Source organism: Adiantum capillus-veneris, chromosome 18 (assembly GCF_014529385.1).
Source record: "Adiantum capillus-veneris isolate H3 chromosome 18, ASM1452938v2, whole genome shotgun sequence".
NCBI lineage: Eukaryota > Viridiplantae > Streptophyta > Polypodiopsida > Polypodiales > Pteridaceae > Adiantum > Adiantum capillus-veneris.
The window spans coordinates 90,085,832-90,105,737 of record NC_140948.1 but is presented as its reverse complement, the minus strand read 5'-3'; the positions used below and the strand labels follow the sequence as shown (position 1 = coordinate 90,105,737).

Below are 19,906 nucleotides of genomic sequence, written 5' to 3'. Positions count from 1 at the left end.
CTCTATTTAATAGACTATTCAACAATCTTTCAAATCGTACTAACGAAAGATATGCCCTGCTACATTCTTTTCGACTTTAAGAACTTTAAAGACTAGTCCTATTACATTCTCCCCTTATCAAAATTAACTCTGTCCTCAGAGTTGGTCTAAAGAGAGAAAAATTCTCTTTGCAAAACACTAAGATCAACCCATGATGCATCCTCTACTGGATAGTTCTGCCACTTAACCAAAACTTCCACAATGTCTCTATTTCTCATATGTTTAAAACGCCTATCTAGTACTAAGTCTGATTCTACAGTCAATGGTCCGTCATCTTTCAACTTAGAGTTGTCCTCTAAAACATGATGCACATTAGGAACATACTTTTTCAATAAACTCACATAAAATACATGATGCACTTTAACATGAGAAGGCAATTCCAATTTGTAAGCTAATGAACCAATGCGCTTCAAAATTTTAAATGGACCAACAAATCGTGGAGAGAATCTTCTATCATTTCCAAGAATCAAATGAGACTTCTCAGGAATAACCTTTAAAAAACCATATCACCAGTTTCATACTCCACAACACGATGTTTCTTGTCATAATACGGTTTATGTCTCTTTTGAGATTCTCTAATATTCCCCCTGATTTTGGCCGACTCGCTATCCATTTTCTCAAGCATCTCACGTGAGAGTTCTACCTTATTCCTCGAATTAAGAAAATGAATAGGTGTAGGATAGTTATAGCCATACATTGCCTCAAACGGAGTCATCCTAATAGATGAATGATATGAACTGTTGTATGCAAATTCAACCACCAAAGGCAGATATTCATTCCAATTAGATTGGTTTCCATTGATATACATTTGTAACATATCTTCTAGAATACGATTCACTCTCTCCGTTTCCGCATCGGTTTGAGGATGGAAAGCATTAGACATGCGTAACTGGGTACCTATAGAGTCAAAAGTCGCTCTCCAGAAATGAGAAGTGAACTTAGAATCTCTGTTAGACACTATGCTCTTGGGCATGCCATGCAAACGAAATATCTCTTTCATAAACAAGTATACAATGGTCAATGCAGTATAAGTTATTTTTACAGGAAAGAAGTGAGCTTGTGTTGTGAGTCTATCTACCACCAGAAAGATCGAATCATACCCTCCACGAGTAGTAGGAAGTCTAATGATAAAGTCCATGGATATACACTCCCACTTCTGTAAAGGAATGTCTAAGGGTTGAAGGTCACCAAGCATCCTCTTATGCTCAATCTTAACTTGTTGACATTGAAAGCACTCACACACATAATTCTTAACATCCAATTTCATACGCGGCCAAAAGAATAAGGTTTTAATATTTTCATATGTCTTATTTAATCCAGGATGACCAGAAAAAGGTGAATTATGACACTCATGCAGAATTTGACTCTTGAAAGCAGAATTTGTAGGAATACACAAGCGGTCATAATAATACAGATTTTCCTTATACAAGTGATATCTGTTCTCATACCTCTCACCAATATTCTCACGCAAGAATTTCAAAATAGGCATATAAAAAGAATCATTTTCAACTTCAGCATGCATATCATCAATCAAATTGGATCGCACAACAGTCAACAAATTACCCATGGACGTACGACTCAATGCATCTGCAACTTTATTTTCTTTTTTCACACAAATACTTCAAATCAAAGTCATACTCAGCCAGCAATTCAATCCATCTTCTTTGTTTGTTATTTAACAATGGCTGAGTGAAAATATACTTCAAGTTTTGATGATCAGTACGTAATTCAAATTTTACACCAAGCAAGAGATGACGCCAATGCTTCAATGCATGAACAACAACAAGTAATTCTAGATCATGTGTTGCATGGTTCAATTTATGTCGTCTTAATTTCCTAAACTCATATGCAACCACTATTCCTTCTTGTGTCAAAACACAACCTAATTGTTAACCACTAGAGTCACAGGACACAACAAATGGTTTGCCCATCTCACGAACTTTTAAACATAATTTTCCGCTATTTTAGCCTTCAAGGTCTCAAAAGCAGTCTCACAGCTAGAAGTCCACACAAAACCCTTGTCTTTCTTGGTCAATTCGGTCAAAAGACTTGCTATCTTAGAGAAATCTTTAATGTGTGCTCTCTCATATTGTGCTAGACCCATAAAGCTTCTTACATCTCTTACTAACATAGTCTTAACTTTATCAAGATCAATGTGAATCCCCTCTTTAGAAATCACTCTTCCCAAATACACAATCTGATCCTTTGCAAAAGAATACTTACTAGCTTTGGCATACAATTTATGTTCACGCAAAACCTCAAATGTTTTCTTTAAGTGCAATGCATGATCTTCTTCATTCGTAGAATACACAAAAATATTATCCAAGAATACCAGAATGAAGTCATCAAGATACGGGTGAAAAATATTATTCATTAAGCACATGAAAGTTGTTGGTGCATTAGTCAAACCAAAAGCAAGAACTCTAAATTCATAATGTCCATAACGTGTACGAAAAGAAATCTTTGGAATGTCCTCGACCTTAATGCGGATTTAATGGTAGCCAGAACGAAGATCAACCTTTGAAAATATTGTGGCACCACTCAAATGACTAATCAATTCATCTATGTGAGGAAGAGGATATTTGTTCTTAATGGTCTTTTTGTTTAATCCCCTATAGTCGATGCATAACCTATATGTACCATCCTTTTTCTTTTGGAATAACACAGGACTACCCCAAGGAGATACACTAGGTTTAATGAAACCCTTTTTCAAAAGATCATCAAGTTGTATCTTGAGCTCTTTAAGCTCATCAATATTGAACCTATATGGAAATCTGGAATAAGGTGTCGCTCCTGGATATAGATCTATGGCATGGTCTACCGCTCTAGGCGGAGGTATACCAAGAAGATCGTCCGGAACACATCCTTAACTTCATGTAAGAGATCCTCTATAAATTCTGGATTTTTCTCTTTATGTTTATCCCCAGATTCTCTTTAATCTCATTAGCAAACACAAGCAACGTCTCACACAAGCAAACACAAGTAACGTCACACTCTTATCTAAGTCACCTTATCAATTCCATTGCCAAAACTAGATTTAGAATCTCTTTCTTTCCACAAAGAGTGTGACTTATCATCATCAAATGATTAAAGATATATTTTTCTTTCTTAACAATCAATCAAAACATGATTTTCAATGATCTAATTGATACCAATGATAACATCATGCATATCAATGTTTATGTTATAGAAATCATCTTTATGATTTCGACTCTTCAAAGAAAAAAATAAAATAAAATTTCTACTAACTCTTTCGTGAAACTATTATTACCACTAGTTAAGTCCACAAGTCTTTTAACTTCTCGATTTAATTTCAAGTTTAATTTCTCAATCAATTTAGACGATAAGAAGCAATGAATACTATCCAAATCAATTAAGAAATTCAAATTTTAATCTCAACTTCTACGCATAAATTCGATCTCACAGAAGCTTTCAAAGGACGTATCAAAGACATAAAACATCACAAAGAAGGGGTAGATGACTTACCTTTATCGTACGCATCGCCAAAAGTCTCCAATTGAGCCATCTTGGTACGTATTGTCTTATCGGTCACCTTGCTCGAGCATTCGAAAGTCTCGTGGTCGTGTTCTCGATATTGAAAGTATAATCCAAGTCTTTGAGTTCTTCAATCCACGCTTCTAAATCTTCGCATATCTTTCTTATGCCATCAAACTCTTTAAGCTTAGCCTTCGTTAAGAATGATTTGGTTGTCGCTTCTCCCATATCGTCATCGTTTCTTTTGGCGGTACCCCAGCGCCGCCACGATGATTATTGTTTGCAGGTGGATTAGCATGGTTTTCACCTTCATGTTGGCCATCAAGTCTACATAGATATCAAGCTCTCGTGCTGCTTTGCCCCGCAGAGCCTCAGCACGCTTCCGATTTGCAATTTTCAGATCTTCGCATAGTCGCCGAATCAGGTCTTCTTGCTCCTTCATCCTCCTCTCGTATCCTTCCATGTCCAGAATCAACCGCTTGCTCTGGTACCAATTGTCACGGGAACCGAATAATAGAGATCGATAGCAAAAGATAGAGAAAGAGATCTTTGTATTGATGAATCTTTGTAGAGATTTGATACAACAGAGGAGCAAAATATATGGGCGCACTCCGTTGTACGGAGCTCGAACCTCCCGACCACCCCCGAGCTTCAGTTCGCTTGCATGCAGCGTCTCACTCTCACTCGCACTCGCACTCGCACTCTCACTCTCACTCTCACTCGCACTCGCAGAAGAAGAGATCGGTGAATGATCCCCAACGCACCACCTGTCGTGCTTTTATCCTTCTTTTCCTCGAAAAGCCTGCACGATTTTCGTACCAAGTATACCTGCGAGAATAATATAAGAACGTGATCGCTAAGCGATCCGTAAAGGTTAGATTTCTATCATGACACTTTACACAGATCCTGTTTCAGACATTGATTTCTGCATCGCCTACAAAATAGCCAAAAGAACATACTCGTGCAACCAATTCAACATGATAATCAAAGTAAAAAAACATAATTATATACCTTCATAATCTCAATTGCCATACTCTACCATGAAGAAACAATCCACTTCTTGGTTGATAGCAGGGAGAACTGTATGATGTTGTAGGTCTGTGTGTCCCTGTGTACATTACACTGCTGCTGCCTTCTGTTTGTTTTTATCATAACTTTTACAAACGAACTCAGAACAGAGCGATCCAGGTACTCAAAACGACGGGAATAGGTCTGGTCTACAAGGCAACGCGGACAGAATTGCTAAAAACGTCTCTATTTGGCTAAAAACGCAACTTTTAGGTCGCGACTCATAAAACCTCTATTTTTGGGTTTCCACTACTTTTACAACTTATTTTAAGCCTACCCATGCATTTTAAGCTAAAACACATAAATATAAAACATTGATATTAATAAAAATCTCAATTTTACTCTTCATAAACAGACTATCTGTTATTCATTAATCTTTATCAAATCCATCTTTAGTGTATTATTTTTTTTTTTTTTTTTAAAGAATATATGTTCTCTCTTAATATCTCAACTCATTCGTATAAGCTCTATTTAATAGACTATTCAACAATCTTTCAAATCGTACTAACGAAAGATATGCCCTGCTACATTCTTTTCGACTTTAAGAACTTTAAAGACTAGTCCTATTACAGCGACAATCAAATCAAAAATAGTACACAGGTGTCCGTGGACACTTAGAATTCTCCAATTGAAAGGGAGATTCAATCAAATTTCAATAAGTTGAGTTTTCATACTCAAAGTAATACGACTGTACTCAAGGGTTCTATGTCGTTAGAATGGGTCAACAATTTGCCTGATCTCATTAAGTGGAAAATAATAGACAAGCTTTTAGGAGCCACGAGCGCGGTAGAGTACACTTATAAAGGCCTATACATAGGCTGGCTGTGTAGCGCATTAGGGGAAGAAGGAGAGTGTGTACACGAATACACTGAGCCAGAAAGGGCCCTAAATATAGATGCTCAGCAGTTAGAAACTTTGTAAATAATCGTTAACACCCCTAGTGATCCTGTACAAAAACCTTTAACGCACTTAGACACATACGTAGCAATTCCGTTGATCGCCCACTGGAGATTAGTGGACGTAATATACTATAAGACAATAGCATTCAATTCAGGAGGGGGATACCATTGTGAAAGGTATTCGATTCCAAAAGAAAGGCCGCTAGCATTTAGCAATTTTAGGAAGTACTTAGCATTAGGGAGTGGGGTTCCTAGAGAGTTGGACCCTTACATGATTAAAGAGCATAGGGACATCCTTGAGCTAGAAGAGAAATCAGCGTCTGAGTGGCTTTTGTAGAAGCAAGTAACTATAAAGTATGCTTAAAAAACTACGGCCTAACGTCGAGTGGCTCCAAGAGTATAAAAATTGGGATTTCGAACCCCAAAACATCGTGTCGACTAACTCTGTAGGGTCACTAAGTCAACTACAAACAGAGAGAAGCATGAGGACTCATTGTCAGTACTGTTGTCGTGTTCCACATCCACCTTGTGTGATTGTAAACATAAGATCAACGATTATAGTAAAGAGAAAAAATCTAAGACAAATTATTGTTAAAATAGCACATAGGAGCAAAATAAAACCTCTTTTACGACCCTTAGTAAATCAGTTACTAAAGTCGCTTATAGAAACTGGAGAGGATAATATAAAGATTGAGCGTGAAATCCTATCAGTGGTATGCGCTGCATTGAAGGATTAGTATTGAGAGGAGTCACACGATTCTAGTAGTGGAGGAGACCAAAATAGGGCTAGAGAAGCACGTCGAAAGAGGCCAGAGGAGTTAATTGCTCAAGATCTTGCCAATCAACTCGAGCGCGTTAACGCGTTACTTTTAGAGCAAGTACTAGGAGTACTGATTGAGGGATTAAGAGAAGGTAGATTAGTGGGCCAACCCACACCAGAGAGAGAAATAGTTGACCAACCGTTTAATTTAGACCAGTGCCGAGACTTGGGGTTGAGAAATTTATTTGCTTTACCCAGACCACGAGTATCAGGACTCTAGGATGAAGACCCGGATGCTCATCTTCAAAAATTTGAAGTAACATGTGTAGCAAACGAAATTATGGATAATGATCAAAAACTACATATTTTTCCAGCTACATTTAAGGATGAAGCTGCCAGTTGGTATGGTAATGTATCAGCAGCAAATAGGGCTACTTACCCTGAGCTGACAACAACATTTTAATTTAGCAAAGTTTTACCGTCAGGGATTCCAAGATAGACTCGCTCAACAGTTAGACTATCTTCAGCAGGGGATCAACGAAAGCATTGATCATTACATCCAAAGGATAGAGACAATAGTAAGAAAGATGGGAAATACGGCACCCAATGAGGATACTCAAAAGCGTAGGCTTGTAGATGGCATGCGAGAACCGAACGCTCAATAATATGTGAGTTTAAGAAGACCGGCAGATTTAACAGCTGCTAAACAAGAAGCTAGAAATTGGGAAGAGGTGCAATTAAGCCAACAGAGGAGAAGAGAATTGTTTAGTGGACCTAGTATGGTTACTTCTCCCACTATACTGATTCCATGAACTCAAGAGCCTGTATCTAGTTATGGAGGTACACCACCACAAGTGGTGGTAAATACAAATCAAACGCTTTATTATACTCCAAATCCATGTATGACAGCTCCAGCATACATGCTGCAGACTGGTACACCACCACCACCAGCTCTCACAGAAGAGAGGGTAGTACAATTAATGACAGTCACAGTTGGAAAATTAAAAGAAGAAATTTTGAGTGCTTTAAGACCTCAAACGAAAGAAGTATATGCTATAGCTCAACAAGCAGCAGGCCCATCTATGAGTGCACCTCCAATGAGATCCAATGTGTGGTGTGGGAAGTGCAACGGTTACGGCCATTTGGCAACTGAATGTCCAACTGCATCAAGGGTAGTGCTATACCAAGTACGTACACTGTTTTGTACCTTTTGTCTAAAAAACAATCATATGGAAGACAATTGCTTTGTAAAGCAAGCGTATGAACGCCGACAAGCAAAGGCTATGAAAACTAATTATAACTTTATGGATAGGAGCAATATGACTTACGAGATAGGTCCACCACCTCAACCTTTTATGCAAAGGGGCCTGCCTGAAACATATCAGTAGAAAATACAACAAGAAAGGCACAGGTTACCCACACAGGGGATACCACCTACGCCAAGGTTACAAGGACAAATGAGGAGAAATTCTCCGTATAGACCTCCATTTCGTCGGAATAATTTTCGATACACTAACCCAAATATGGGGCCAACTAGCCCTGTGGTATGCTATAATTGTCAACAGGAAGGGCATATAGCTCCCTATTTCCCTAATCCTCCAAAAAAATCAAGATTATATACCATTATGTCGCATATGTAGCGAGGAGGGTCATTATGAAGATGTATGCCCAAAACGGGTAACTTCATTGCAAAATGACAAAGGGAAACAGAAGGTCGACGAGGGTCCTAGTACTTCTGCCAATTTAGTAGAGGTTGAACAAGTGCAAGATGCATTCCCTCGTAAACGAAAAGCAAGGAGAGTAACTTTTGCTAAAGAACCTGTGATGGTTGGGGTAGTTACTCGATCTCAAAAGATGGACCATGATAAAGGGTTTATTGTCCTGAAAGTGAATAAGAAAGTTGATACCTCTTCTATAAAAGAGTTTGTAGAATCTCCTGAAGAAGCATCGGAGGATCATTCTGCGGATGAATCACTGATTGCTTTTAAGCTACAAGAAAAGGAAGAAATTACAAAAGGTATAGCAGCTTTTCCAGAAAGATTACAAACATCTATAGTTCACAGAAAGAGTGTACCGGATACCTTTAATTTATGGGAGTCTATGAAAGATTCTAGAATATCATTGGACTTGACCACTTTAGTAGAGATATCTCCTCTTTGTAAGAAGCAATTATATCATAAGCTCGTACATAGGAGAGGGAAGAGAAGAAGCTCTAAAATGACAGATTCACTTAAAGAAAAATGAGTTCAAGTAGTAGATATGTTTATGGATCTAGAAGCGCCTACTATTTCCTTGGAAATAGGAAGCCATAGTGTGACGGGAGTGCAATTAGATGGTGGAGCAGCAGTTAGTTTAATGACTGAGCAAACTATGGGGGAGTTGGGATTGAAACAAGTGGAACCTACGAACATTATTCTACGCTTGGCTGATCAACGACGTGTAAAACCCTTAGGGATTTTACAAGGGATCAAAACCATAGTGGCAGGACTTGAATTTCATGTGAGCTACTTGATAGTCCGACCACATTCGTATGGAGCCTCTTTCCCAATATTGTTAGGACGACCTTGGCTTGTTCAAGCCAGGTGTGTGCAAAGTTGGCACAAAGGAGTGATCACTATTGGTCCTCGCGACGATAGAGTAGAATTGCGAGTTGTCTCTAAAGAATTTTTGAGGGAGTATCAAAAATCGACTGTGTCAGAAACAGAAGACAAGACAGATTATAGCGGCGATAAATCAGAGGAGGAAGAAGCAATTAAACAACGCTTCTCATTAGATACGGATAAATATTCTCGATTTCTGCACAATGGTTACCATATGCGGTTAGAGGATGATTCCACTCGGACAATCTCCACATCAGAGAGTGTTGGTAATTATGCCCGTCACCTAGGAATGGGTGAATATGAAGTTCATTATTCTTCAGGTTATGATTCTGATAAGGACATTGCACAATGGATGTCCACCTCAAATGAGTGTTTGGCAAATTGTTTTAATATAACTCTGGAGGATGACTTAAAGAATACGGATAAGTCTGAAGGACAGTCCAGTGCATTAGCAAAAGTAAACGCTATCTAGGAACAATTATTAAAAGAGCGTGAGTTAGCAGATGAAGCTATGGCTCAAGTGCTACAAAAACTAGCCCGACTAGAAAGAGAAAAAGGCCAAGCTATTTTAGAGGCTAAGCATAGCAAAGAATTATTGAAGCAATGGGAAGATTATTATGGACAAGAAGGTATGGAAGAACAGCCAGAGGAATATGGAGCCACTGACATCTCAGAATTCCAGACTGAGAACTCTTCCATGACTGAAGTAACACTGGATACCTATATGGTAAATATAGAGGGCTTGTCAACAAGGAGCTTTGAAACTGTGATTGTACCCTATTGTGGGACACAATCGGTGGATGTTATGAGTGATACAGAGACTAAAAAAGAAGAGTCTGGATCTCTTATAAATAAACACAATTTACTTGAAAATGTTGTTTATAAGGAGGACAAACATCCTCTAATGAGGGCTATGCCACGAACACAATCTTCCTTTGTATTATCCAAAGATAATTCAACTGTTCAATGGGAAGTGTCAGAAGGAAAACTTTTGACATTGGGAAGCCAATTAAAAGGAGAAGTGTTGGAGAGTTTCAAAGAAGTACTTACAAAGTATCAACACGCTTTTGCATGGTCGTATAAAGACTTACGAGGAGTCAAGCCTGAGCTATGTCAACACTATATCGATTTAGAACATGGGGCTCGACCTATTTGTCAACGTCAGCGTCGCACCAATCCTGTTTATGCTGAATTGGTTAAGGAAGAAATAATGAAACTCTTGAAGGTGGGATTTATCTATGCGGTTGCTTACAGTGATTGGGTTTCCCCAATTGTGGTAGTACCCAAGAAAAATAAGAAAATCCGTATCTATGTGGACTATAGAAAACTCAATGGGAAAACTAAGAAAGATCATTTCCCTTTGCCCTTTACCGATCAAGTTTTAGATCGTGTTGCCGGGTATGCCCTTTATTCCTTTATACATGAAGATGATTAGTCAAAAACTACTTTTACTACTGAATGGGGAACATTTGCTTATCGGGTTATGCCATTTGGGCTGTGTAATGCCCCGGCCACATTCCAACGTGTTATGATTGCATCTTATCAAGATTTTTTACAAAAATGGATGGAGATTTTCTTAGATGATTTTTCAGTGCAAGGAACTAAAGAGGATATGCCTGAAAAATTGGCCTTAGTGTTTGAACGTAGCATTGAAATGGGCATTTCAATAAACCCTGAGAAGTGTGTCTTTGGGATAACCAAAGGGATACTATTGGGGCATGTTGTCTCTCGGGATGGCATTACGGTAGATGAGAGTAAGGTTAGTAAAATCAAAGATTTGCCAGTACCTCAGAATATTCGTCAACTACGAGGATTTCTAGGGCATGAAAATTACTATAGGAGGTTCATTTTGAACTTTGCTTCAATTGTAGGTCCTCTGAAAAATTTACTGAAAAAGGATATGGGTTATGTGTGGACTGATAAATGTCAAGTTGCATTTGAGAACATTAAAGACCGGTTGATAAAAGCGCCAATCCTAGTGAGTCCTGATTGGACAAAAGAATTTCATATCCATGCTGATGCATCACATACAGCAGTTGGGGCTGTATTATGTCAAGCTGATGATAAGAAGGTTGATCATCCAATCTATTATGCTAGCAGGGTCTTAAGTTACCCTGAGCATAATTACACTACAACCGAAAAAGAGTGCCTGTCTATGGTTTTCTCTGTCGATAAATTTCGACATTATCTATTGGGAAATCATTTTGTATTTTATGTGGATCACGCCTCATTGAAATACTTGTTAAATAAACCAGAGATTTATGGGAGAGTGATCCAATGGATGTTACTTTTACAAGAATTTGACTTTGAGGTAGTTGTACAACCAGGCAAGTCGCATGTGCTAGTTGACCATCTTTCTAGATTACTCACTGATGATACAGAGAGGGGAGTTGATGATCACTTGCCCGATGCTAACCTGTTTCTGGTCGAAAGTGAGCTACCTTGATATGCCCGTATAGCTAACTTCCTTAGCACGTCTGAATACTCATAAAGCGACTAAGCATGGAAAGAAGAAACTACTCCTTCAAGCCCGTCATTAGTCATTAATGAGGGGTTTCTTATATCGCTATTTTCATCGTGAACAAATCTATAGACAATGCTTAAGAGAGGATGAGATTTATCAAATTTTAAAGGCATTACATGATGAGCCTTGTGGAGGCCATTTTGCAGGGGAATTGACTGCAAGAAAAGTATTGATGGCAGGATATTGGTGGCCGACTATTTATAAGGATTCCTTTGCACATTGTAAAAAGTGTGACAAATGTCAGCGAGTGGGTCGACCCACTGCTCACTATGCAACGCCGTTTACACCAATATTAGCTTTGAAACCATTTGAGAAATGGGGAATAGATTTTGTAGGACCTATAGATCCTCCATCCCGATATCATTCTAATCGATATATTTTGGTCTGCATAGACTATGTTACCAAGTGGGTTGAAGATAAACCTCTGAAAATTGATAGAGCCTTAGATGTGGCTAAGTTCCTCTATGAGGATATCATTACAAGATTTGGCTGTCCATTAGAGCTGGTTAGCGATCGAGGATCTCATTTCCTCAATGACACTATTAGGGAATTGACCGAGATCTATAAAATTAAACATAGAAAGTCTACACCTTATTATCCACGTGCAAATGGGCAAGTGGAAGTTACCAACAGAATTTTGGGTAACATTTTAACAAAAACGGTAGCCAATAATCGCCATGATTGGGATGAACGATTACCAGAAGCATAATGGGCTTATCGCACAACTTTTAAGGTAACAACACAAAATACACCCTTCACTTTAGTTTATGGTGTTGAATCCATATTCCCAATTGAAAAGGAGATTCCAACCTTAAGGGTTGCCTTATCTACTAGACTTGGTGAGGAGGAATCTTTAAAAGATAGGCTGTTTACCTTGACTAAACTCGACGAGATGCGCTTGCTAGCCTTACAAAGTCTTGAGGCTATGCAAAAGCGATGTAAAGCTTGGCATGATCGCCATATTAAAGTTCGGAAATTTAAAAAAGACGATAAGGTGTTAATTTATGATAGCCGTTACTATAAATTTCCTGGGAAACTGCAGATACGATGGCTAGGCCTTTTAACATACTTCGGACCTTCACTAATGGGTCCTTTTTAGTTCACGACATTGACAAAGGTTTAGATCCTTTTAAAGTCAATGGTCTGAGAGTGAAACATTATTTCACTTAGTTTTCTATTAAAAAAGGATTTTTTTTTTAAAAAAATGACATACGGGTAAAACCATTAAAAAAAAAGGGTTGTAGTTGTAGTAGTAGTTTGTTTATTTCATACTTGTTTTGGAATGAGTGTTAACAAGGGTTATTCTATGGCAAGGATTATCGCCTCGTCCACCACCACACCCATTCCAGTCCATCTACTTAGTGAGTCATGGAAACATCTCTAGACTATTTGTTTGCTGTGTTTAGACCTTTCATCCGTGGATTAGGCATAGAGACTATTGTGTGCATGATTGATAATATATATGAAGTAGAATGGCTATTAAGATGGTGGGCCATGATTTTTGACTTAGAGATGCATGATTGGGACTATTTACGGTTTTTGATTACGCTCTTCGGGTATTTTTGTGAAAATGACCCTGTAGCATTCATGGAAATGTTTCCCGTCTTCGATGAGGACATCATGGCTGACCCCCTCGAAGATTTGGAGTTTATTACTCTTGATGATGAGGATGAGGGGGTACCCTTGGGTTTACCTAGGGGATTATATCATGTGTTGTTGCCTAGACAGCATGCGACAATCCAATACGGCCAGGCTTTACCCTATGGAGGGGGTCTTCAGCGTGCAACACCTTTTGGCTTAGCCAATGCACCTGCACTATTCCGTCATATGTAGCGAGAGGCTTTAAAAACAAACAAACAAACAAACAAAACCACAAAAACACACAAAAAAAAAGATTCACAAAATCCAAAAAGAATCATTTCTTTTATACTTGATTTCTTTGGTTTTATTGAAAACAAAACACTAAAAAAGAAAAACAAAACAAATAAAACAAAAACCCATAAAAATTAGGAGTAGGATATCTACATTCCTTTAGGGGGAGTGTAATCTAATCTTTTTGCACAACCGAGCAATTTTGCGGAGAAGTACCTGTTACAAATTGGAGTTGCTGACTGTCAAAGCTATCTCTGGGGATGTAGCTCTAAAGTGGGGCATTTTTAAGCAGATTAACCAGCTTGCTTTAATAGATGTGTCAGTGACAAGTTAGTACAACACTATTCATAGTCATATTAGACTTGTTAGCCTAGGGGGTTTATATGTTCTTTTTAACTTTCCTTTATCTAGACTTAGCAATCACTGACCGGTGACCAAGCTGTTAGTGGCTGAGAAAGGTAGTCAAGGTGATTATTTAATAGAATCACTTTAGCTAAACTAGTTTTGGGCAATATATTTATGCTCTTAATGGTGATTTAACGATCCCTTAGAAGTGATTTAGGTCTCTGTGGTTGGGAGTATAGACCTTTAAACTCTAGATTATGGTCGGTATGCTAGTTAATTTACACTAGTGCATGATGAGCCAAGGGAAGAATAAAACAAAACTTATATGTTATATGTTGTGTGACCGTCGTCGTACAAGTTTGGTAGGCGGGTGGGTCCACTTTGTCTCTAGTGCCAGAGCCACAAGTTGTAGCGTGGTTTTGTACGGGGTGGAAGTGTAGGTGCTAATAATTCCTGCTCAACGCAGCAGTGAGAGTGGAATGTGTGCGAAAAAAAAAACAGTCAAGTCTGATGTGACTTACTAAAAATCAAAATAAAAAAAAAAACAAGGAAAAGAATGCATGAAAAAAAAACACTAAAAACTTGGGAATTCAAAAGAAGGAAAATAGATTAAAGGCGATGACTTCCACTTAGATGTGAATACTGTATATTTTCTATTATATAGGGGTTAATTGGTTTACCTCTATAGAGCTCTAGCGCCATGGAGAGGGGTTGTTCTTGCTATTAAACAGTAATAAATTTATGGTCTTGCCTAGGGTGGTTTATAGTTATTCTATTAACTAGTCACTTTATTATTAATTTTAGTTTGTATTGGTGAGGTTTAGGTTTTGGCAATGTGCAGGTTATTTACTTTTTCGTCGAGGACGACTTCAAATTTTAGTGTGGGGGGAATGTAGACCCATCAATCTACACCAAAATTGTAAACTTTTGACATTAATTTGGGGTTTGCATGGGCATGCTAAGTGCATTTAGACATATTGAATTGCATATCATCACAAAAATGTTAATTAATGTGTGCAGATGTTGATTGTTGTTTGATGAGTGAGATGCATCTTAACTGAAGTATTTGCGAGGAAAGTGGGTGTACGATCTTAAGTAGGTAGTTGCTTTTCTAGATAAGTACCATTACGTTACCAACACGGGTGCTTGGGAAATAGCTATGGCCTGTTGACATGGTAGAGGTGGAAGTTCCTGACTCGTTCGCATAAAATATCTACGGTAAATTGAAGTGATAGGATGGGCGTGATTCCAAGTCGGATAGATTTCTCACTTAATGACTGCATTGCGAAATAATTTTTCGAAATATTAAGAAGATGTAGAGAGGGTTGCCCTGTAGTGCAAGTCCATGGGGTTTTCTGAGAAGAGGTCGACAGAGTCGATGAGAGCCGAGTCGAGGTTGCTGAACAGGATTTCGAGAGCGACTTTTTGTGTGTAGTGGGAATAAGGGCGTATAGGTATTTATAAAAAAATTTACAATAAAGGTTTTTTATGGTTATTGGGCCAGCTCTGAATCGCCACGCTGAGGGGAACCGCCTGGAGGCGAGGTCGCAAGAGCGAGAGGAGGGAAGCAGAGAACCTGAGTGAGGAGAAGGAGGGAGCCCAAGTGGGCGACCCTATGTGTGCGTGTACTCATTGGGGAGACGAAGGTGAGGCTGCAGGCGAGCCTGAGAGGAAGCTGAGTGCAAAGGGCCACGAGACGGGAGGAGTGCAAGAGAGAGCAGGAGTGGTCGCTAGAGGAAGTCGCCAGAGCATAGTTTGAAAGAGAGAGAGCCTGAGTCCGAGATGTAAACCGCAAGCAGTTGTGTGTGCAGGGTTGCGAGCATGAGAAGTTAGAGGAGAGAGAGGGTCGCAAGCAGTTCATGCAGAGAGAGCATGTGGGCGAGCAAACAAAGATAGAGAGAGAGATTCTCTCTGCAGCGTCGAAACAAAGATGAAAGAGAGAGATTTTGTTGGCAGTTCTAGAGCAAGCTAGAGAGAGAGAACGGCCGTCAATGGTCTGCCAGCCAAGAGAGAGACAATAGGGAGAGAGGGGGTCACCTGGAGAAGTGGGGAGTCGCAAGCCTCAATAGGTAGTTGGAGGGGTAGCGCTTCTTGCCAGAGGGTGCGCCTGAGAGTAGCGCTGCAGTAAACAATAGAGAGAGAGAGAGAGAGAGAGAGAGAGAGAGAGAGAGAGAGAGAGAGAGAGAGAGAGAGAGAGAGAGAGAGAGAGAGAGAGAGAGAGAGACACCCTCGTATCATCAAAGATGTTTTCTAGTGGATACTCATATAATACATCCACTCCATCAATATACAGTGATTCCAACTCATCCACTAATGGTTTCAGAAATGATCCGAAGACATCGCCGGAAGACTTAATAATCTTTTTGCAGCTTTGTGGAATAAACAAGACTGGCATGATATCCATAGAGTTTTGTTTTCCAGCATTGAGCACCATAATCTCCACAACCCCACAACTTTTTTGTGTGGTTCTTGAAGTTTGAAACCCGTCCCAATGCAACAAGAGAGCTATATTTCTAGGGTCACCATGATTATGCACACCAACAATCAGAGTAAGTAAGGACATTCAATGTATATTTTGCTAAGAAAAAGAGGAAGATAGACATCATTACCTTGCACAACCTTTTCTCACATTCGATTTCTTCCTTGCATTCGGAGCAGATAAAAGTGTACACTGCTCGATCAGCATCCCATGCATCTTCAAGTTTTTGAGAGCGTTTGTCAAAGGGAAAAGTCGTGTAAGACTTCTTACATCGAGGTGTAGAGCAAACAACTGGCAGCTCATATGTTGACAATGGGTCCCAAAAGTTCTTCACTCCTTGGAATTTTGTTCCATCCCAAAATTCCTTTATATGCCTTCCCGTAGAAAATGCATCTCCCTTACACCATTGATTTTTATGGTGCCACAAACTCAATAGCTCATGACAAAAGGTTCTACTCCTTGTAAGAAGCTTCAGTTGAGGTCCTATTGGAATATAATCAAAAGCAAGCATTGACTTTCTTGGCTTTGTGCATACTCTGCACTTTTCACAGCAAGTAATATAGTCACGTTTAAGATTTTTGGAGTTTGAAGCACCTGAACAGGCACACCTTAGAACCTCTCCTACAAAGTTGTCCTCTATACTTGGGTATAGAAGTTCGGGTGCGTGCTTTGCTCCATTACTTCCTGTACAAATACGATAACGAGAGGCAGTCACCATCCCCAAATCTTTCAACATTGTTTGTAATTGATCCCAGCACGCGGGTACTTGTACCCCTCCAAGCTCACCTTCCCATGTCTTTGGCAACTGAACCAACAATTTAGCTAGGCTTCTTTTCGAAGAGTAGTTCTTTACCCTAGCTCCACCAAGGTCACCAAACAGAAGATGTAGCATTTGATCTTGAACACCTATCGGCATTTTATGTTCATCCCATAAACTTTAAAGTTCTACTATTCTCTCTATTAGTTCAAAGAGAACAATAGATGTCCCTTCCTCATTTTCCTCCCTGCTATCTTGCACGCTAGCCTTAGCCTGTAAATGGTCGTCACCATTTGCATGATGGTCACCGCCATTTGAATCTTCCATTTTCTCTTCCTCCACATTGAGACCTTCACTCAAGGAAGGTGCTACATGTGGCACATCTAAACCAAAATGGAGCTTCAAGCTCCCAAATCTCTTTGAAAGAATTTGGTGTCGTTAAAGGGTTGAAGTATACACAAACCGTCCGCCATAGCAATAGAAAGAACAGTTGCAGAAAGCCTTCCTTCCATCACTATTGGACTCTTCAGTTCTTTCTACATGTCGATCTTCTGTTCGTTCTGTGATGTTATGTGTGACATCCAAATCAATGTCACTTTGTACCCTTCTACGCTTGGTCACAGAAGGATGTAGCTTTCCTAATGAGTCTTGATTTTGATGAAAATAAAAGGTCCGCTTTGACACCAACTCCCAACCGTTAATAGAGTGTGAACACTTATAATTACACGCGCACTTCCAAGAAGTTATTGTGCCCATGACTGTAGACCAAATATAAATATACGTGTGAACTTTTGTACAAATCAAAGAACGTACAACATAAACACCTTTAAATGAGTACATTAGTGATCAAATATTATTAAGAGATGCTGAAATAGTCATCCATTTTGCAAGAAGAGTACATAGTAAACTTAATAAGGTGGTTGTGCAGTGGGATATGGTGGAGGCAGTCGATACAAAATAGTTTTTCTTCTAGGAATAATATGTCCTATCACTTTCGCTCTGTCCATCAAGGTGACCATAGACATGGTCTCCTCGTTTGAGCGGTATACTACCTTGTAGCGGTCAACAAGTCCTAGCTTCCTCTTGAGAGTCAAAAGCTTTACCATCCCATGCCATTACATCGTCAATGAAAATGGTTAAAACATTCCATTTTCTCCCAGACCTTCCAAACAATAGATATTGGTCTTCTGGCCAAGCACTATCCTGCCCAAACTCATGAAATAAGATTTGTGACTGCAAGTCTACAAATTCTCTGCGTTTCTCTATAGGATATTCTCGCACTTCACTTATACTTTCACTATCAATGTCATCACATAGTGTTTGCTCACTTTGACCAGCCATCTGTAGTGGATACCACAAGCAACACTGGCTAGTCAGAGTGACACCCCTTTTAACTTGAAAGCTTAATCTTACCCCTCTCAATTTACAATTCACATTGAATAATTCACATCAAGCTATATTCTCAAGACCTAATGTAAGCTAAATACAGCTAGACATGAATACTACTACAAACCTACAAAGCAGAGGCTTAAAATAATCAAAGAAGTACAATGTAAAATGAATATATTTTTGTAGCAAATACAACTCTTTAGGGTCGTTAGGGAAGACCCTTTAGGGTCTCGCGCTACAAACAAGAGTACAAACAAAGACTCTAGAGTGCAATGCTAAATTGAATTGATAAATTTATACCATTCCCAACTATGGCACCAACCACCATTTCCAAATGAACTTTCAATACCAATAGCATTTACATTCCAATTCTAATTTCAATACTAGCAGCATTTACATTCCCTCATACAATCGTAAATGCAAATAAAAGGTGCACACTTTGTAGAATATTGTGATAAAGGCTTCATTTTTTTGACATAAAAACCGACATGATTCGATGCTTGAAATTACCAATTTGTGCCATTCCTCTGTTTGGCTAAGAAATGTATTTTCTTTGGTGGAAATTTACAAATCTCGAAAAAAACCTAGGTTTAATGTAATCCCACCTACCAATTTTGAGATTTACCTCTAAATTTTATATTTGAAAGTGAGAAAACCTACAAAATTTGAAAAAATTTACTGTAATTTGGTATAAAAACCTTCAAATTGTGTTGTTTCACATATGTAGGTTTGGCAAGTTTTTGAAAAAATGTTTTTTTCGAGCACTGGTAAAAAATTGGAAATAAATACCTGGCTGGTAATGGAAACTTGTTAAGGCGGCATTGATCCAGAGACGATGCTTAGCTTCCAATTCGGTCCGCCACCAATTGCGCCACACAACTAACCAAAGACGTGCAATTGTTGAAAATTTGTTGCAGATCGAGTGGGGACGACGTGGGCTTGCAGAACGTCGCTTCTGGGATTCTTTTATGTGGTGAACCTATGTTGGCGTAATCATCTTCCAGTAGATGTACTCGTTATTGCTGCACAAAGCAAACAACATTAGCCTGTTTTACTTGGTCACGTCCTGAGAACTCAGACAAGTCTCTTAGGTAATCGGAAACTAAAAATTTCTGGGGGCGTGATACCGAGGGGCCGGATCGGTTCTGTTGGGGATTTATTGGAGAGAGAGGCCAGGCGCGCGCCTTGTGGAGCTTGTGCATGGGCAGATTAAGCAAGCAGAGGCTGCCCTGCTGCCTGCAGCTCGTGGTCGGCTGGGAGGGCAGCGAATGAGAAGGGAGCTTGAGCAGCTCGCACGGCTAGCTGATTGGCGCGGTGCAGCTCGACTACTAAATGCAGGGCGTCATGGATGCAGCTTCGCAAGTTGCAATTAGCAAAGCGGTGAGGTTTCCCGCGTGAAAGATGTTGAGCTTATATGTGAAGCTACTCAATATATGGCTTCTCTATATATGGCACCCAGGTCCCCTCTATATATACATCATCTCCTGTGTGTATTCTACACACTTTGGGGTTCTACTTCTGTGCTCTCTCCTTCTCTCTCAACATGGTATCAGAGCAGTACGTTTTTGTTTTCAATTTCTCTCCTAATCAAAATCGATTTTGTAGAAACTTCTCGCGTGAGAGATCGAAATCGATGTGGTCTACAACTTTGCAGAAGGAAGTTTCTTCAAATTCTGCAC

The 19,906-nt window shown here is 39.3% G+C and overlaps 1 pseudogene; it reads left to right on the top strand.

Annotated features, from left to right (window-relative positions):
• LOC147436007 (uncharacterized) overlaps window positions 1-7,073 on the top strand; it is a 49,856-nt pseudogene extending 42,783 nt beyond the window's left edge.
• Window positions 7,074-19,906: the final 12,833 nt, after the last annotated feature.